Raw genomic sequence first — 15377 nt, 5'->3', positions numbered from 1 at the left:
CAAGCAGGCAGGCAAGCATAACCTGGGAAGGCTTGGAATGGAAGAGGGGTAATTAGTGATGATAGCAGAGGGATGGAGTTACAGCGCCTTCCTCATCTCTGTATTTATTTCTAGAACTCTTTCACTCAAGAGTTGCTGTGAATGCATTTCTTTCCCTCACAATAAAGCAGATGTGGAGTGGGATTGAGGATTATAGCAATTGATTTTAAGAGTCTAGGCAAGGCTGGAATCAGAGGGAATTCCTGCTGTGATGTATACATTGATGAATCAGGAAGCAACTTGGCGTTTGTAATGACTTCTTAACTATAATACTACAGATGGTACCTTATTGGAGTTACAGGTCCCTGGGAAGTGTATTTGTTTCCTGCTTTTTGTTTTGTTTTGTTTTGTTTTTTGCGGTACACGGGCCTCTCACTGTTGTGGCCTCTCCCATTGCAGAGCACAGGCTCCGGATGCGCAGGCTCAGCGGCCATGGCTCACGGGCCCAGCCGCTCCGCGGCATGTGGGATCCTCCCGGACCGGGGCACGAACCCGTGTCCCCTGCATCGGCAGGCGGACTCTCAACCACTGCACCACCAGGGAAGCCCTTGTTTCCTGTTTTGCTCAGATAAATAATGTCCCTAATGATCATGATACAATCCATAAATCTAACTTGGAAAGGATTAGATACTGGCTCTTATAATTTCATTGCTGATGGTTATTTTGATGAAGAAGGAGCTCTCAGTAGGGGGAATGGGAAGCAATACTAACTCCCCTGGCCAGAATCATTCATTTACTGAATGCTTATGAAAAGATTTCCTGGATACACCTCACATTCTCTTTGGCAGTTTTCCCTGTTGCTTCTTCCCCTTATCTTCTCTGAGTTCTTGGAGATTCAAATACATCACCTCTAAAATTGTGATTTGCTTCCCAGAATTTTTAAAGCTTTAAAAATTTCCACTTCTTCTGAGAAGGAAGTAGACCTGTCCCCCTTCTGTGTTCATTCTAGCTTGGTGTCTGCCCTTGTTGAGAGAAGTCAGAGAAGACCAGCTTGGAAGTTACACTCAGTGAGTTAGAGCCTTCCACCAGTCACAACTCAGTCTTAATATTTTAAGCACGTTGGTAAATACTTACTTCCATTTCCTTCCCAGACATGAATAATGGTTCCTTCCTCTGTGCTCCCATCAAACTTAGTCCATCATTCATTCAGTAAACATTTACTAAGATTTAGCTGTATGCCACCAGTGTGGTAGTCATTTGGTATACCATGGTGAACAAAACACAGTCTCTCCCTCTCCCTCCTTCTCCTCTTTCCTTGCTTCCCTTCCCTTCCCTTCCAATCACAGAGCCCAGTGGGACTGCTGGTGCAGGCTCATCCCTGTGTGATGTGGGACTCCTCTACTGGCCAACTTTGCCTTGAGGACGCCCCATCAGCATGGCTCAAACTTTTAGACTTGTCTGCAGTCTGAAACTCTTCCCAACTCATCCTCTTTCCTATCCTTTCATAGGTGCCAGCCCTGCATCGAAGTCTGACGTCTCTCCCTGAGTACTCCTGCTTCCCCACCTTTACCCTTCACAGGCGTTTCCCCCAGTAAGGCTCTTGCACGTCTACTCCCATCTCAGGTCTGCTTCCCTGAGATCAACACATTTCATGCTGAAGAGTGGAAATGAAGGTGGAGAGGGCTAAGAGTGCCAGAAGAAGAGGGTGAAGGGTTTTATCTGCTAGGTAAAGCCTTTCGATGTTGCTCTCAGGTCAGTGGAAACCTGTGGACAGATTTTAAACAGATGAGTGACAAGCTGTAGAACAGTTATTCATGGGACTTCGCTGGGGGTCCAGTGGTTAAGACTCGAGGCTTCCACTTCAGGGGATGTGGTTTTGATCCCTGGTTAGGGCGCTAAGATCCCACGTGCCATGTGGCACAGCTGAAGAAAGAAAAATTCTTCTTTTTTTGTTTTTCAAGTTTCAGATTATTCATCAGTGTAATCCCCAACACAATACACCAACATGATTTCACGCCTTTGGAGGGGAAATATTTCCTGGTTACATGGAAAATTGGGCTGATGGCTTCTGGAAGACCTTCATTCTAAGCAGCTTTATAGTGAAACATTTCATTTAGAAGTCTGGACCCTCTTCTTTAGTTTGCTGTCATCTGTGTTCACTTGCACTGATCACTGGGACCTAGTTTTTTCCAGAGTTCTGGGTTATTCTTTCTGTCCCAACTGACATCTGGATTGAACAATGGCAGGCGCAAGGCATACAGTGCTGCTACGGTAGCTGCTGCTCCAGTAAATACGAAGAGGGGGATCAAGCTAGGATGCTTCTTGGCCTGACCGATGATCTGGTGGAGCATGGTTGCCACAGAGGCCTTGAGTCCAGACAGAGAAAAACAAATCTGCAAGGCCTGGGACTAAGCAGTCTCCCCACCTAGGAGGAGCGGATGTCCCTAGAAAAATTATTCTTGTTGCAGGGTGAGAATGAACTGGAAGGGCGCACGATGGGAGGCACGTGCATACTGTAGTCACCCCGACAAGCAGTGATGATGACCTAGATGGTAGTTCATTATAGGAACTCTGTCTGTCCTGGGAGATTCTGCACAACCTGATGGCCAGGACTCAGTCTTACTGGCCTTGCTACCCTAGCACCGTGGTAGCTAGTCAACACCTGTTTGCTGAGAATATCTAATTGTTTTTCTCTATATACAAATATATTTTAACACTTTTTATCTGTTTATGCATGTTTGTTAGCCTAAAATCAATTGCTTTTCCTATACTGAGCTGTCAGCCTAAGCTGTGAGGCATTTTAGTAAATTATCTGTGATCGCTGTTCTTTGTAATTCTGATTAACTCTATCATAGGATCTACACTGTTTTGGTACCAGCTCTGAGAGAAAAAAATGTTAGCTATAATTTTCCATCTGAAAAGTCAATTTCATTTTTGCTCTGTCAGGTATTTCCATAAGCAGTTTATTTGTATATTCAGCCATTCATTTTGGTTTTAATGACAATTAGATGCTAAAATGGCAAGGAGAAGGATTTGGTAAGAAAATTTGTTAAAATGGCATTTATTCTAGTAATAGATACCTTTGAACACTTACACGAACACAGTGACAGGTTGTTTTTTTTTTGTATATCATATCACCTACCATATTCTATCTATCTACGTACCTATCCCTTAAAAATATGTAGGAGCCGTCTAGATACGAAGGAAGCTGTGATTAATGTGATTATCGATATGTATGTTCCTATTACCATTTTCTTAATTGCTTTGGGTTTGTTTTTGTAGGTCTTTTTTCTTCCTTTCCTCTTTTGTTCCCTTCTCTTGTGGTTTGATGACCATCTTTAGTGTCGTGCTTGGGTTGATTTTTTGTGTGTGTATCTGTTGTAGTTTTTTGGTTTGCATTGGAAGCTGTGATTAACATTTACATTCATTTAAAAGTCTGGAAAATCTTATTGTGGGTAGCTAATGGAAACTTTTCCCAGTGATTAAGGATGCATGTACTGCACTTACCATTTTCCTCCTTTATTTTGGTCTTGATTACTTTCTCTCAAAATTACACCCCCCTCCATACCATGAACCACTTACTGCTGTTCAGAAGTAAGTCTGGAATAGCTCTCATTGTCTAGTCTATATTTGTTGGTCAGATTGAAGTCCAGTAGCTTGTTTCCGTTGCTTATTCTATCTCCAGAGGGATTGAGTTGTCATTGGGCACATCTAGAATTTATTAGAATCTCTGCTTTTTATTATATTTTGACTTCAGGCAGAAGGTAGGCTTATTATTGTCTTGTTTTGCTTACTATGGTATCATGTGCTTTAATTTTGTTTCTCTAGCTTGACCTTTAGGTGTGTAGGGAACACACCTATGCTCTTCTGTATCCCAGCAGTACCCTAGACAATGCTGAATGAAACAGAGATTCTTATCTCTCTTTGTAGTTAGTATTGCTTCCACTTTGGAATTATTACTGTTTTCATAGAATCATAAAATATTAGAGATGAAAGAGATCTTTGAGCTCCTTTTAGTCCATTTCCCATTTATAGATGGTGAAACTGAGGCTCAGAGAGGTCTCATGGCTTGCCTACAAGGTCATGGTTGTATTAGTGCAGTGTTTTCATCTGGACAGGGCTAACTGCTGAAAAAACCACTCTTATAATCCTCAATGGCTTATAAGAAACAATAAAGGCTTATTGGTTACTCACATGATAGTCTACGTGGGTCCTTGGGAATGGGGTTCACGTGTTCCATGCAGTCATTTAGAGACTCAGCATTTCTACTATCTTATAGGGTCTCAGAAACTGGATCCTTTGCATCTATCTAGTAGGTAAGGAAAGAGAGAGACAGCATGGAAAAGGCTCACTTGCTCTCAAGTGCCTCAGACCCAAAGTGAAAAATCACCTCCACGCATATGCTGTTGGGGAGAATTAGCCATGTGGCCCCATCTAGATGCAAAGTAGGCTGGGAAGTATAGCTTAGCTGTGTATCCAGGAAGAGAAGACAGGTTTGGTGAACATCTAGCCAGTCTCAGCCGTATTTAGTCTGTCCATAAGCAGCGATTTTCAAAGTGTCAGCACAGCCGCTGCCGTCACCCGAAGACTTGTTAGAAGTGCAAATTCTCAGGTCCCCCCATACCTACAGGATAGAAACTCTGGGTGATTCTTGTGATTTATGCATGCTACAGTTTGAGAACTAGACGTAGTTCAGTTGTTAACCCTGGCTGCATATTAGAATCACCCAAAGAAACCTAAAACAAAATAAAACAACATTTCTTGGACCCCACCCTGATCAATTAAGTCAGAATTTGTAGAAGGGGGACCCAGGCAATGGTATTTTAGGCTAAAGGCTACCCAGTTATTCTAAGTGTGGCCAGGGTCAGGAACTATTATCCTGGATGATAATATATATGTGTGTGTGTGTGTGTGTGTGTGTGTGTTTTATTGTGTAGTGTAGCATGCAGCTTACTACCTGTGTGACTTTGGATAAGTCAGTTAACTTCCCTGAACTTCTGTTTTTGTCATCAGTAAAACCGGGCATAATCCTAGAATCTACTGAACTGTGAAGATTACAAGAAATTGTTTTTATAAAATGTTTGTATAACAGCTGGCACACAGTGAGTGCTCATGCATAAAAAGTAAAATTTTTATCACATTTTGATTGCTCTGTTGAGAGAACTCTAGAGAGAAAATAGAGTTGCTAAATCAGAAGTCAGGAGAGTATTCATCACATCTTCCTACATTTTCAGGTTATTTTTTTTTCTCTCTTTCTTATCTTCCTCCTACACTGAAAATTGGAGATTTGGATTTGTAACTAACTCACCATTTGGGATTGTTTATATTATTCTTTTCTTTCATTGGCTACATTCCTATTGCTCCCTATTAGACCTGTTTCGGGCACTGAATTTGGGCAGGACATTGATCTAGTATGTTAAGTGAAAACAAGGGAGTGAGATCTTTCACCATGATAGCTGCTTGGAGACCAACCACACAGTGCCTGATTGGCAGCTGGACAGGAGGGAGGCCTGGTCATTGTGAGTGACACCTCTGTAGTGCCTGAAAAAATGTAGAGACGCTTGTCTCTCTGTATTTGGTGTGCTGCTGGGAAAGAGAAAAAAAATATATGTCACGTGGTTTCTTTTACATGCAGTTTTCTGGTACGGTGAAATTTTCGTAGAGTCTGGATCACCTAGAAAAGTGCTCAGGACGTTCAACCATCTACTCTGGCCTTCTAGTGGAACAGCTTACTCCTGTAGAATTTTCAAGCAAAATAGCTCATTGACAGGGCAAAATAGCCAACTCATTTGTCCTTATCTTAATGAAATTAAAATTAGATTCTATCTTTACTTAGAATTAAATGGTTTTTCTGGTGTATCTCTGCAAGCTTAGCTAAAATATTAGATAAAGGCTTATATTTGTTAGTGAAACTCTTATTGGTTACTCCAATAAGGCCCTCCACCAGCACGTGAGGGCCAGCTCTGAGGGAGCTTTTTTATTGCTCGGCAGCAGGCGCAGAAGAGCCAGCCCTGAGCCGGCTTCTTGTATTGTCGTTGGAAGGCGCCAGCGTGTGGGGAGAGAGAGGCTGCAGTAGCGGCTCCTCCCCCTGCGTGTGACTCAGCATTAGCGCTTGCTTCCAGGGCAGTCCCGTCTTCCTCCATAAGCATTCCCTGCTGCAGATTTCCTCCCTCCTGTCCCCTCAGTCCGTCTCCCCACAGCCAACAGCAGTCCTCACTCTGGGCCTGTTCTCCAATACCCATGCACCAGCTCCCAGCCCCCTTGCACACCTGTGAACACATGTCCCAGCCCAGGGCACATAGGGTCGAGGTACGGACCGGACCATGTGTGCATTTCTCATTCTGTCCCGTCTGCCACAGATCGGTCACTTCACCCTCTTCTGACAGCCTCAAATGCTTCCCTCCTGTCCCAATCGATTTCCCTGCGGAGAGGGGGTTTCCCCGAATTCGGGAACCTCTCCTCTGCTTTAGCTCCCCCAACCTGGGGTGCAGGTCCCATCCTGCTTCTTCTCCTCCTGTCCTACCCAGTTATGCAGGGATCTTTATAGTCTTTTCTGGTGTCCAAGGTCTTCTGCTAGTTTTCAGCTGGTGTTCTGTGAGAATTGTTGCATCTATAGATGTATTCCTGACGCATTCGTGGAGAGAGATGAACTCCATTTCCACCTACTCCTCCGCCACCTTAAATCCCCAATCCCCTCATCTTATCTGAAGCTGGCCCACTAATTTGATGCTCAACAGAAAACAGCCACATTAATTGTATATCCATCTTATTTCCACAGCTAGATGGAAATTCTCTTAAGGGAAGAGACTGCAGCTTATATTTCTTTGTGTGATGTAGGCTCTGAATAAATATTTGTTGGTTGATTAGCTAGAAATAAGGCAGACTATATCACATTTTTTTTAGGATTCTAGTCTCATTCACATTAGACCCCCGAGTCAGTTTGTAATCTTAGCTAAATTTCTAAAGCTGAAAGATAGAAACTAATCGGACTTCATCTGACATGGGCACTTATTGGAAGGGTGGGTGTCTCATGCATATATATTTCAGATGGTAATACAAAGCCAGGTGCTCCGTTGCCAAGGAGATTTGTCTATTTGATTGTGCTTAGCTGAATCAGCTACACACCTGTTATGAACTCAGGTTGCCTCTCTCTGGAGATACGGATAGCTTCATTCAGTCAAGGTCAGGTACCAAAACAGACCCACAGTTGCTGGCAGAATAGCTACATCAGTGCTTGTGGAGCTGAATCCTTATAAGTTGCCGTGAAGCTATGGTAGCATGTGATTGGCCCTTTTAAGCACTGCCCTTTACTGATTGGCTGTTACCGCCTCTGCCATACATGTGAGTAGTCACTAAGTTTTCCTCAGCCAATCAATGCAATGGGTTCCCAGAACTGTTCTGCTGTCAGTCAGCTGGGGGAGTGTGTAGTCTTGGTCCATTATGGCAACAGCAGGGTGTGTGTGTGTGTGTATACATTTGTGAGTGGCAAGTGTTAAGCATAACAAGGCTCTCTGACCAATACAGCCCATTCTAATTTCTTTTAGAGTCTGGCCATAGGAAATTAGATTCCGTGTGTGGGGCAGCTGGAATTTTATCATTTAAGGGAGACACAATAAATGATTTTTTTAAACATCTTTATTGGAGTATAATTGCTTTACAACAGTGTGTTAGTTTCTGTTTTATAACAAAGTGAATCAGCTGTACATATACATATATCCCCATATCTCCTCCCTCTTGCATCTCCCTCCCACCCTCCATATCCCACCCCTCTAGGTGGTCACAAAGCACCGAGCTGATATCCTGTGCTATGCAGCTGCTTCCCACTAGCTGTCTATTTTACGTTTGGTAGTGTATATATGTACATGCCACTCTCTCACTTCGCCCCAACTTACCCTTCCCCCTCCCCATGTCCTCAAGTCCATTCTCTACATCTGCATCTTTATTCCTGTCTTGCCCCTAGGTTCTTCATGACCATTTTTTTTTTTTTAGATTCCATATACATGTGTTAGCATATGGTATTTGTTTTTCTCTTTCTGACTTACTTCACTCTGTATGACAGACTCTAGGTCCATCCACCTCACTACAAATAACTCAATTTCATTTCTTTTTATGGCTCAGTAATATTCCATTGTATATATGTGCCACATCTTCTTTATCCATTCATCTGTCGATGGACACTTAGGTTGCTTCCATGTCCTGGCTATTGGAAATAGTGCTGCAATGAATATTGTGGTACATGACTCTTTTTGAATTATGGTTTTCTCAGGGTATATACCCAGTAGTGGGGTTGCTGGGTCGTAAGGCAGTTCTATTTTTAGCTTTTTAAGGAACCTCCATACTGGTCTCCATAGTGGCTGTATCAATTTACATTCCCACCAACAGTGCAAGAGGGTTCCCTTTTCTCCACACCCTGTCCAGCATTTATTGTTTGTAGATTTTTTGATGATGGCCATTCTGACCGGTGTGAAGTGATACCTCATTGTAGTTTTGATTTACATTTCTCTAATGATTAGTGATGTTGAGCATTCTTTCATGTGTTTGTTGGCAATCTGTATATCTTCTTTGGAGAAATAAATGATTTTAGATGTCAGTTTAGAGAGAACATCTAAAGTCTCCTCCAACATACTCTGCTCTGCTCTTCACCAGCAATTCCTGATCTAAAAAGAATGAAAAGAGTTAGTAAAGTTTCTCTAAATAGAACATGTAAAATGATTAGCTGTGGCTCTTGGTGTGTACATGATGGAAGGAAGTAAACTATATAAAGCATTTGGAGTGAGAAATCCTCCCTTGAAATTCAGATTAATGATTGGTTTTATATTTAGACAGTGTCTGTCTTCCAGGAGCTTACCACAGTGCTGACTTTATGAACGTAATAAATGATTATTTATTTATGTGGTGTGATTTAGGAGGCACCGAGGATTCTCTCCCTCCATATAGTTTCTTTACCTAAATGATACAGGTTCTGAAATTCCACCATTAGAAAGATTCGTTCTTTTAGGTTAAGTATTACCTCCTTAACTGGTTCTCTTTTTTGGAAGTAGATAATTCAGCATGTCACTTATACTTTGGTGTAAATTCTTTTATTTGGTATTTCTACCCCCTTTATAATGAGGTGTGTGTGTGTTTATGTGTCTGTCTGTCTGTGGTAGTCACAGGCTTACAGCTGTAGATCACTGTATGTATAACTAGAGAGAAGGCTGGTGGTGGGCTAGGTAGAAATCATCTGTGAGACATACTTCAAAATTTTGCACAGGGCCTCATTTTAGCTAAGACTCTTTTGCGGGGTACAGCCTTAGAATTCTTCGTATAAAATAGAGAATTTCTTTCTCACAGTGATCACATTTATTTTGATTGGCCTAGCTGTTGTCATGTGCCCACCTCTGGGGCCAATCACTGTGACCATAATTTAAAGACGTGTGATTGGTCAGTTTAGGCCACATGCCTCAGACACCCTGAAAGCAGGAGTAGGTGCTGCATCGTGATTGGCAGCCTCACCTGAGCCACATGGAATGAGAGAAGAGAGTTCCCCAAAGGCCGGTAGCATTGCTATATTTGCTGGAAAAGGGAAGATGGGAAGTCCTGGGAGGAAACAAATGGCACTAACCACTGGACTTTTCTAAATCAAAAGCATCTCCACTTAGAGAGTTTTATGGTATAAAAGAATTCATTCTAATGTGAAGGGCATAGTCAGTGTGTGGCGGTTACATGTGCACCCATGGGGAGAGGATGGTTCTGAAACTCTGCCTCTTTGATTTAAACCAAAGAAATCAACACCAAATAGATGCATTTGACCACGTGATGCTATCATGTAAACATGGATCATTTGTAAATATGCAAATGATGATACCAGGATGTTTGATAATTCTGCATCAAAGGATTATCTTCTAGACTATACCTTCTCAATAAAGGTGCTCTTGCCTCCAAGTGGGTGAAGATTGGTTTGGGGAGGCAAAAACTTTACCTATTATGGTGTTCTGTGGCCTTCCAAAGGGCTGCGGTATATAAACAGATACGTAATATCATGGGGGAGGCCATTAGGAAAAAAAATCTCCTTTTGGGAACAATAGTAGTAAAACAAAGGTTGAGAGACACTGTTCTAGATGCAAGAAAGTTGATCTGTCTTAGGAAGATATGAACCAGAATGAAACAGATGTTATGAAACTTGTGATCAGAGATGCAGCATGATTTGTGAAAACAGAATCTGAGTTGGAATCCAGCTTACTTTCTGGTGGAAATGGACAAGTAACTTAACCCCTCGGCATCTCAGTTTCTCAGTAGTGACCTTTTGCAGTCAATTCCTCCTTCAAGCCCTGGCCCCAGGCAGCTGTCGATCTGCTTTCTGTCATGACGGTTTCCTAGAATTTCATATATATAGAATCATATAGTACATAGTCTTTTGTTCTGACGTCTTTTGCTCATCATGTTTTTGAAATTCATCTATTTTGTTGCCTGTATTAGTATTTCATTCCCTTTTATTGGTAAGTTGTATTCCACTTATTAATTTTAGAAAAATTTTATTTATTTTACTTGTTTATTTTTGGTTGCGTTGGGTCTTCATTGCTGCGTTCGAGTTTTCTCTAGTTGCAGCGAGAGGGGGATATTCTTCGTTGCGGTACGCAGGCTTCTTATTGTGGTGGCTTCTCTTGTTGCGGAGCATAGGCTCTAGGTGCACGGGCTTCAGTAGTTGTGGTGCGTGGGCTCTGGAGCACAGGCTCAGTAGTTGTGGCACATGGGCTTAGCTGCTCCGCGGCATGTGGGATCTTCCCGGACCAGGGCTCAAACCCGTGTCCCCTGCATTGGCATGTGGATTCTTAACCACTGCACCACCAGGGAAGCCCCTCCACTTATTAATTGATGGGCATTTGGGTTACTTCCACTTTGGGGCCAGAGAGCATTATGAATAATGCTGCAATGAAGCTTTGTGTATAAGTTGTCGTGAGGACATATCTTTCCAAAGTTCTTGATTTTTGCTGCCATTAGCAAAATCCAGATGCCATTGGATATCAGATATGCTACTTGGTTAATACATAAACTACACCATGAAAAACAAACCAAAAACAAACCAAAGAGAGAAAGAGGCAAGAAAAAAGTACAAATGATGAATTTGATAAATTCTTTTTGAAATGCTGCAGATTTTACAAGTATTTATTGCTAGAAATAGCATGTTTCAAAAAATATTTGAAATATAGAAAAGTATGTAAAATAGGAAAGGGGCATTCAAAAATGTCCAAAATAATCATACTGGTAAAAGCTATGCTGCAAAACTAAGGTATAATTAATGTAAAATAGAAAATTAGGTTCAAAGTATCTTTGGACAAATTGGTTATAAAAATCTTAATTTATAATCTCTAATTCAGAATTTTAGGCAAAAAAATATCATTAGGAAGTTGGTCATTAGGCAAATAGGTTTCAAGTTAACACGTCTTAGGCAAATTCTCTTCAGGCAAACTTCACTGTTAATGGAAAGGGATTTGTTATTAATTGGGCATAGATGGCAAAAGTAGAGGTTAAATCTGGACTGATTCTCAGATTTCTCTTGTTGGCTACCAGGCAGTAGAGGTGTCATTCATGGAGACGGAAATCCAGGAATGGAAGGAGGATTTGTGGTGGGGATGGAAGGCAGATGATGAGTTGAGGTTTATTTGTGTTGAGTTTGAGTTGCTTGGGAGAGGCATCTGGTAGGCAGTTAGATTTATGGTGCTCAGGGCAGATCTGGCTTGGAGATACATACAAAGCCATTAGCACACAGGTGCTCTGACATAAGTGGGCACATGGGGAAAATTGTTGGAGCTGAAGGATCTCTGTAGAGGAGAGTAAGGCTTTGCCTCTGACCTTGCCTTCAGGAATCTTCCCTAGACTCTCCAATGCAGCAGATGTGTCCACAGGGCCCTGTGGCTCAGGTGCACATGGCTTTGGCTCACAAGGAGGGGGTGGGGTGATGCCCTTTTCATGGATCCATGTCTGAATTCAACCTCTAACTAGCGGTGGGTGTGTATTGGAGGCTATAAAGAAAAACTGAAAGGCCTGATTCTCTGTAAACCACACTGGGGCGTAAGTGTCACTGCTTTGGGGCTCTTCCTACAGAGCGTAACATTAAAAGGGAGCAGGAGAGTGTGGCAGAGGCCTTTGGTGCCCATGTCATCTCCCTGCTGCCTACCCCTGGTTTCAGTTGTAGCTGTGGTGGACCCTTCTGGGGAACCCAGACTCACTTTGTCATTTTTCTGATGGCTGCCTTGGGGCCTTCTCTGATTCTGTAGAAGCCCTCTTGGCCTGCATGCAATTGCAGCCTAGGAATGCAGGAGAGTCAATGGTCCCCTCACTCAGTGGGCCTTGGGAGCAGCCATCTGTCCTTCAAGTGGACGGCACTGGAGGCATCCTCTCTGCTTCTCAGGGGCCCTGGTTGAACCAGTCCCTGCTGCTCACATTGGTGACCTGAATAGCTCATCCTTGAACTTTCTTTTCTTCCTCTTCTGTCTCATCCTCTCATTCTTTAACTCTATATTCCTAGAGCACCTCCCAAATAAATCACCTGCACCCAAATCCTTGCCTCAGGCTCTGCTTCTGGGGGAACCTCCCCTAAGATAGCCTGCTATGCCCACTGTTCAATAGAACATTGTCAGCTTTGCTGCCTCCCACCAGCCTTGACTGAAGGAAGAGAATGTGGTGCCCAATGGATGTAGCAACACCCAGCCAAGGTGGGGTGTCAGGAGGTGAAGGTGAAGGTGGAAATTGAGGTTGACACCTGCAGGACGGTGGGCTGGATGTGTCTGTGAGCACATGTGAGTCACCCCTGGGGAACTCCAAAAGTACTTGGTAACACCTTTGCTGGAGGCTGCAAATATGCATTCTCAGGAATGGGTAAGAACCAGTGGGACACTGGTTATGGGAAGACGTGGCGTCAGAATGTGTGTGGTTGTAGAGTCAGTGACCAATGACAATGAGTAAAATTTCCTGGGAATAGTGCAGCGGTTCTTAACTTTTGGTGCACACCAGAGTCACATGAGCAACTTAAAAAAACACAGATGTCCCCAAAGGAGAATCCCTAGGGGTCTGGCTGTGTGTATTTTGAAAATTCCCCTGCTAATACTATGGCCAATAAAGTTGGAGGACCTCTGTTCAAAAGTGGGACAAAAAAAGACCAAGGACAGAAGTTGGAGCAGGCGTTAACACTTAAGACGCAGACAGAGAAAGATGAGTCTGCGAATGAAGCTAAGAGGGAGCAGTCAGAAAGGTAGGAGAGAAAGACTCAAGCAGACGGATAGGTCCATTAAGGGAAGGTTGAAAAAGGACAAGGGGTGGTAACGTTGGTAGGATCCCTTTCAGGGAAACAGTGGGGATGGATGTCAGATCACAGTGGATGACGGCGTGGATCGAAGGGGAAGAAGTACAGAGTGTACTTTATCACTTTCAAATGGCTCACCAATCAAACCCTGCCGCCCACCAAATCATAACCACCCCATAGTATAGCATCTGTGAGGGTGAGTGTATAGCCCTGGCAGCTAGTACTGTCTTTCAGCACCTGGGAGTCTGTGGTTGTACCATCCCTAGAAAAGGATCTGTGAGAATCTCTAATAGAGAAAAATCTCCAAGAAACTAAGAGGAAAAAAACTTGAAAAAAATCAAGCACTTCAAAACAGTGGATGGCTCTTGGATGGCTCACAGGCTGTCAATCCCTGGCATCATGCCCCATGGGAGGCTGTGGTGTCTTGGAGGGAAAAACTCCTTTGAGAACATCTCCGGGGTCACACTTGTATTGCACTGTGGCACTGTGTCCTCTAGATGGCGATAAATCTCCATCTCTGGAACCTCCCCCTCCTGGCTTTAGGTCCCTAGGAAATTGCTTTCTGGTAGAGAAAAATGAGAGCCATTTCTTCAGAATTGACTGGAAGCTGCTGAGAAAGCTCTTCCTTGCCCCTTAGTTCTTAAACGGGCTTTGCAATACTGGCAAGAGTCCAGTATTTGGAATATTGAAATCTAAGCGAGGAAGGAGCTGCTGCATCTATGAATAGCTTGGCCCCGGGATTTGTTTTTAGGGAGAGTGGGCTATAAAGAGCTCCCAGAGCATCTTCCTTGCTCCTTGGGAACTGTCTCTCCCCTTGTGCCCAGCGTCTAAGAGTTCTTACCCTTCTTAACAGGATCATGGCATTCATTCCACCACAAGGTAGCCACCACTAACATGAGCCAACCTTTCTGTTTTTGGTTTCTGCACTTATCTGCCATATGCCACCAATGGCCAAGTGTTTAAAAAATCTCATTCAACCCCCCCAGGTAGGTTCTATTATTCTGTTATTTAAATAGGTGAACTACTTGGCCAGAATCTGTCCGGGATTAGTGTTATGGCTGGGATTTGATTCCAGAGCTTGAATTCTTTTTATTTTTAATTAATTTTTATTGGAGTATAGTTGATTTATGATGTTGCCTTAGTTTCTGCTGTACAGCGAAGTGATTCAGTTATACATATACATATATCTACTCTTTTTTAGGCCATATAGGCCATTACAGAGTCCTGAGTAGAGTTCCTTGTGCTATACAGTAGGTCCTTATTAGTTATCTGTTTTCTATATAGCAGTGTGTATATGTCAATCCCAATCTCCCAATTTATCCCTCCCCCTCTTTCCCCCTGGGTAACCATAAGTTTGTTTTGTACATTTGTGACTCTATTTCTGTTTGGGAAAATAAGTTCATTTGTACCATTTTTTAAGATTCCACACATAAGTGATATCATGTGATATTTGTCTTTCTTTGTCTGACTTACTTCACTCAGTATGACAGTCTCTAGGTCCATCCATGTCGCTGCAAATGGCATTATTTCACACTTTTTTATGGCTGAGTAATATTCCATTGTATATATGTACCACATCTTCTTTATCCATTCATCCATCAGTGGACATTTAGGTTGCTTCCATGTCCTGGCTGTTGAAAATAGCCCTGCAATGAGGTGCAGAGCTTAAATTCTTAATCAGTATATTGCCTCAAGGACAATGTCTAAAAGCACCCTCAAATCTCCGGGAAAGGAGCCCTAAGATGGGTCAGGGATCAGTGTCTCTGGGGAGCGTTGCTCAGGATATGGGGCTCAGGCTGTCTGAAGGGAGCATGAGGGCACCCTGGAGAGGGTCAGAAAGTTCTGAAGGGAGTCAAGGTGTGTGCGGGAGCCTAGGACAAGATGACTCTCCTTCCCACTGCTGCCAGGGACCAGCTCCACCTATGACTTGGGACTGGGCTTAACGGTGGGTGTATGACACCACCAAATGCATTCAGACTTTTTCGTTTGATAGTCAGTGACTTCCTTGGAAAGCAGTCAGCCCAATGGGCTCTTTAAAGCAGTAAGCACATACAGATCTGCTCTAGAAACGGAATTGGCAGTCGCTGGCCTATTGTGTCTTTGGATGGGGACAGCT

At 43.1% G+C, this 15377-nt stretch overlaps 1 pseudogene across 1 annotated transcript; it reads right to left on the bottom strand.

The window, feature by feature from the left end:
* Positions 1 to 1526: 1526 nt before the first annotated feature.
* Positions 1527 to 2851, bottom strand: LOC307175242 (cytochrome c oxidase subunit NDUFA4-like; annotated as a pseudogene). Its single transcript has one exon. The product of its transcript is annotated as a cytochrome c oxidase subunit NDUFA4-like (transcript).
* Between the last annotated feature and the right edge of the window lie 12526 nt (positions 2852 to 15377).

Source organism: Stenella coeruleoalba (genome assembly GCF_951394435.1).
Source record: "Stenella coeruleoalba genome assembly, chromosome: 16".
Lineage (NCBI taxonomy): Eukaryota > Metazoa > Chordata > Mammalia > Artiodactyla > Delphinidae > Stenella > Stenella coeruleoalba.
Note: the sequence above shows the minus strand (reverse complement) of the source record. Positions and strands in the feature narration are given on the sequence as shown.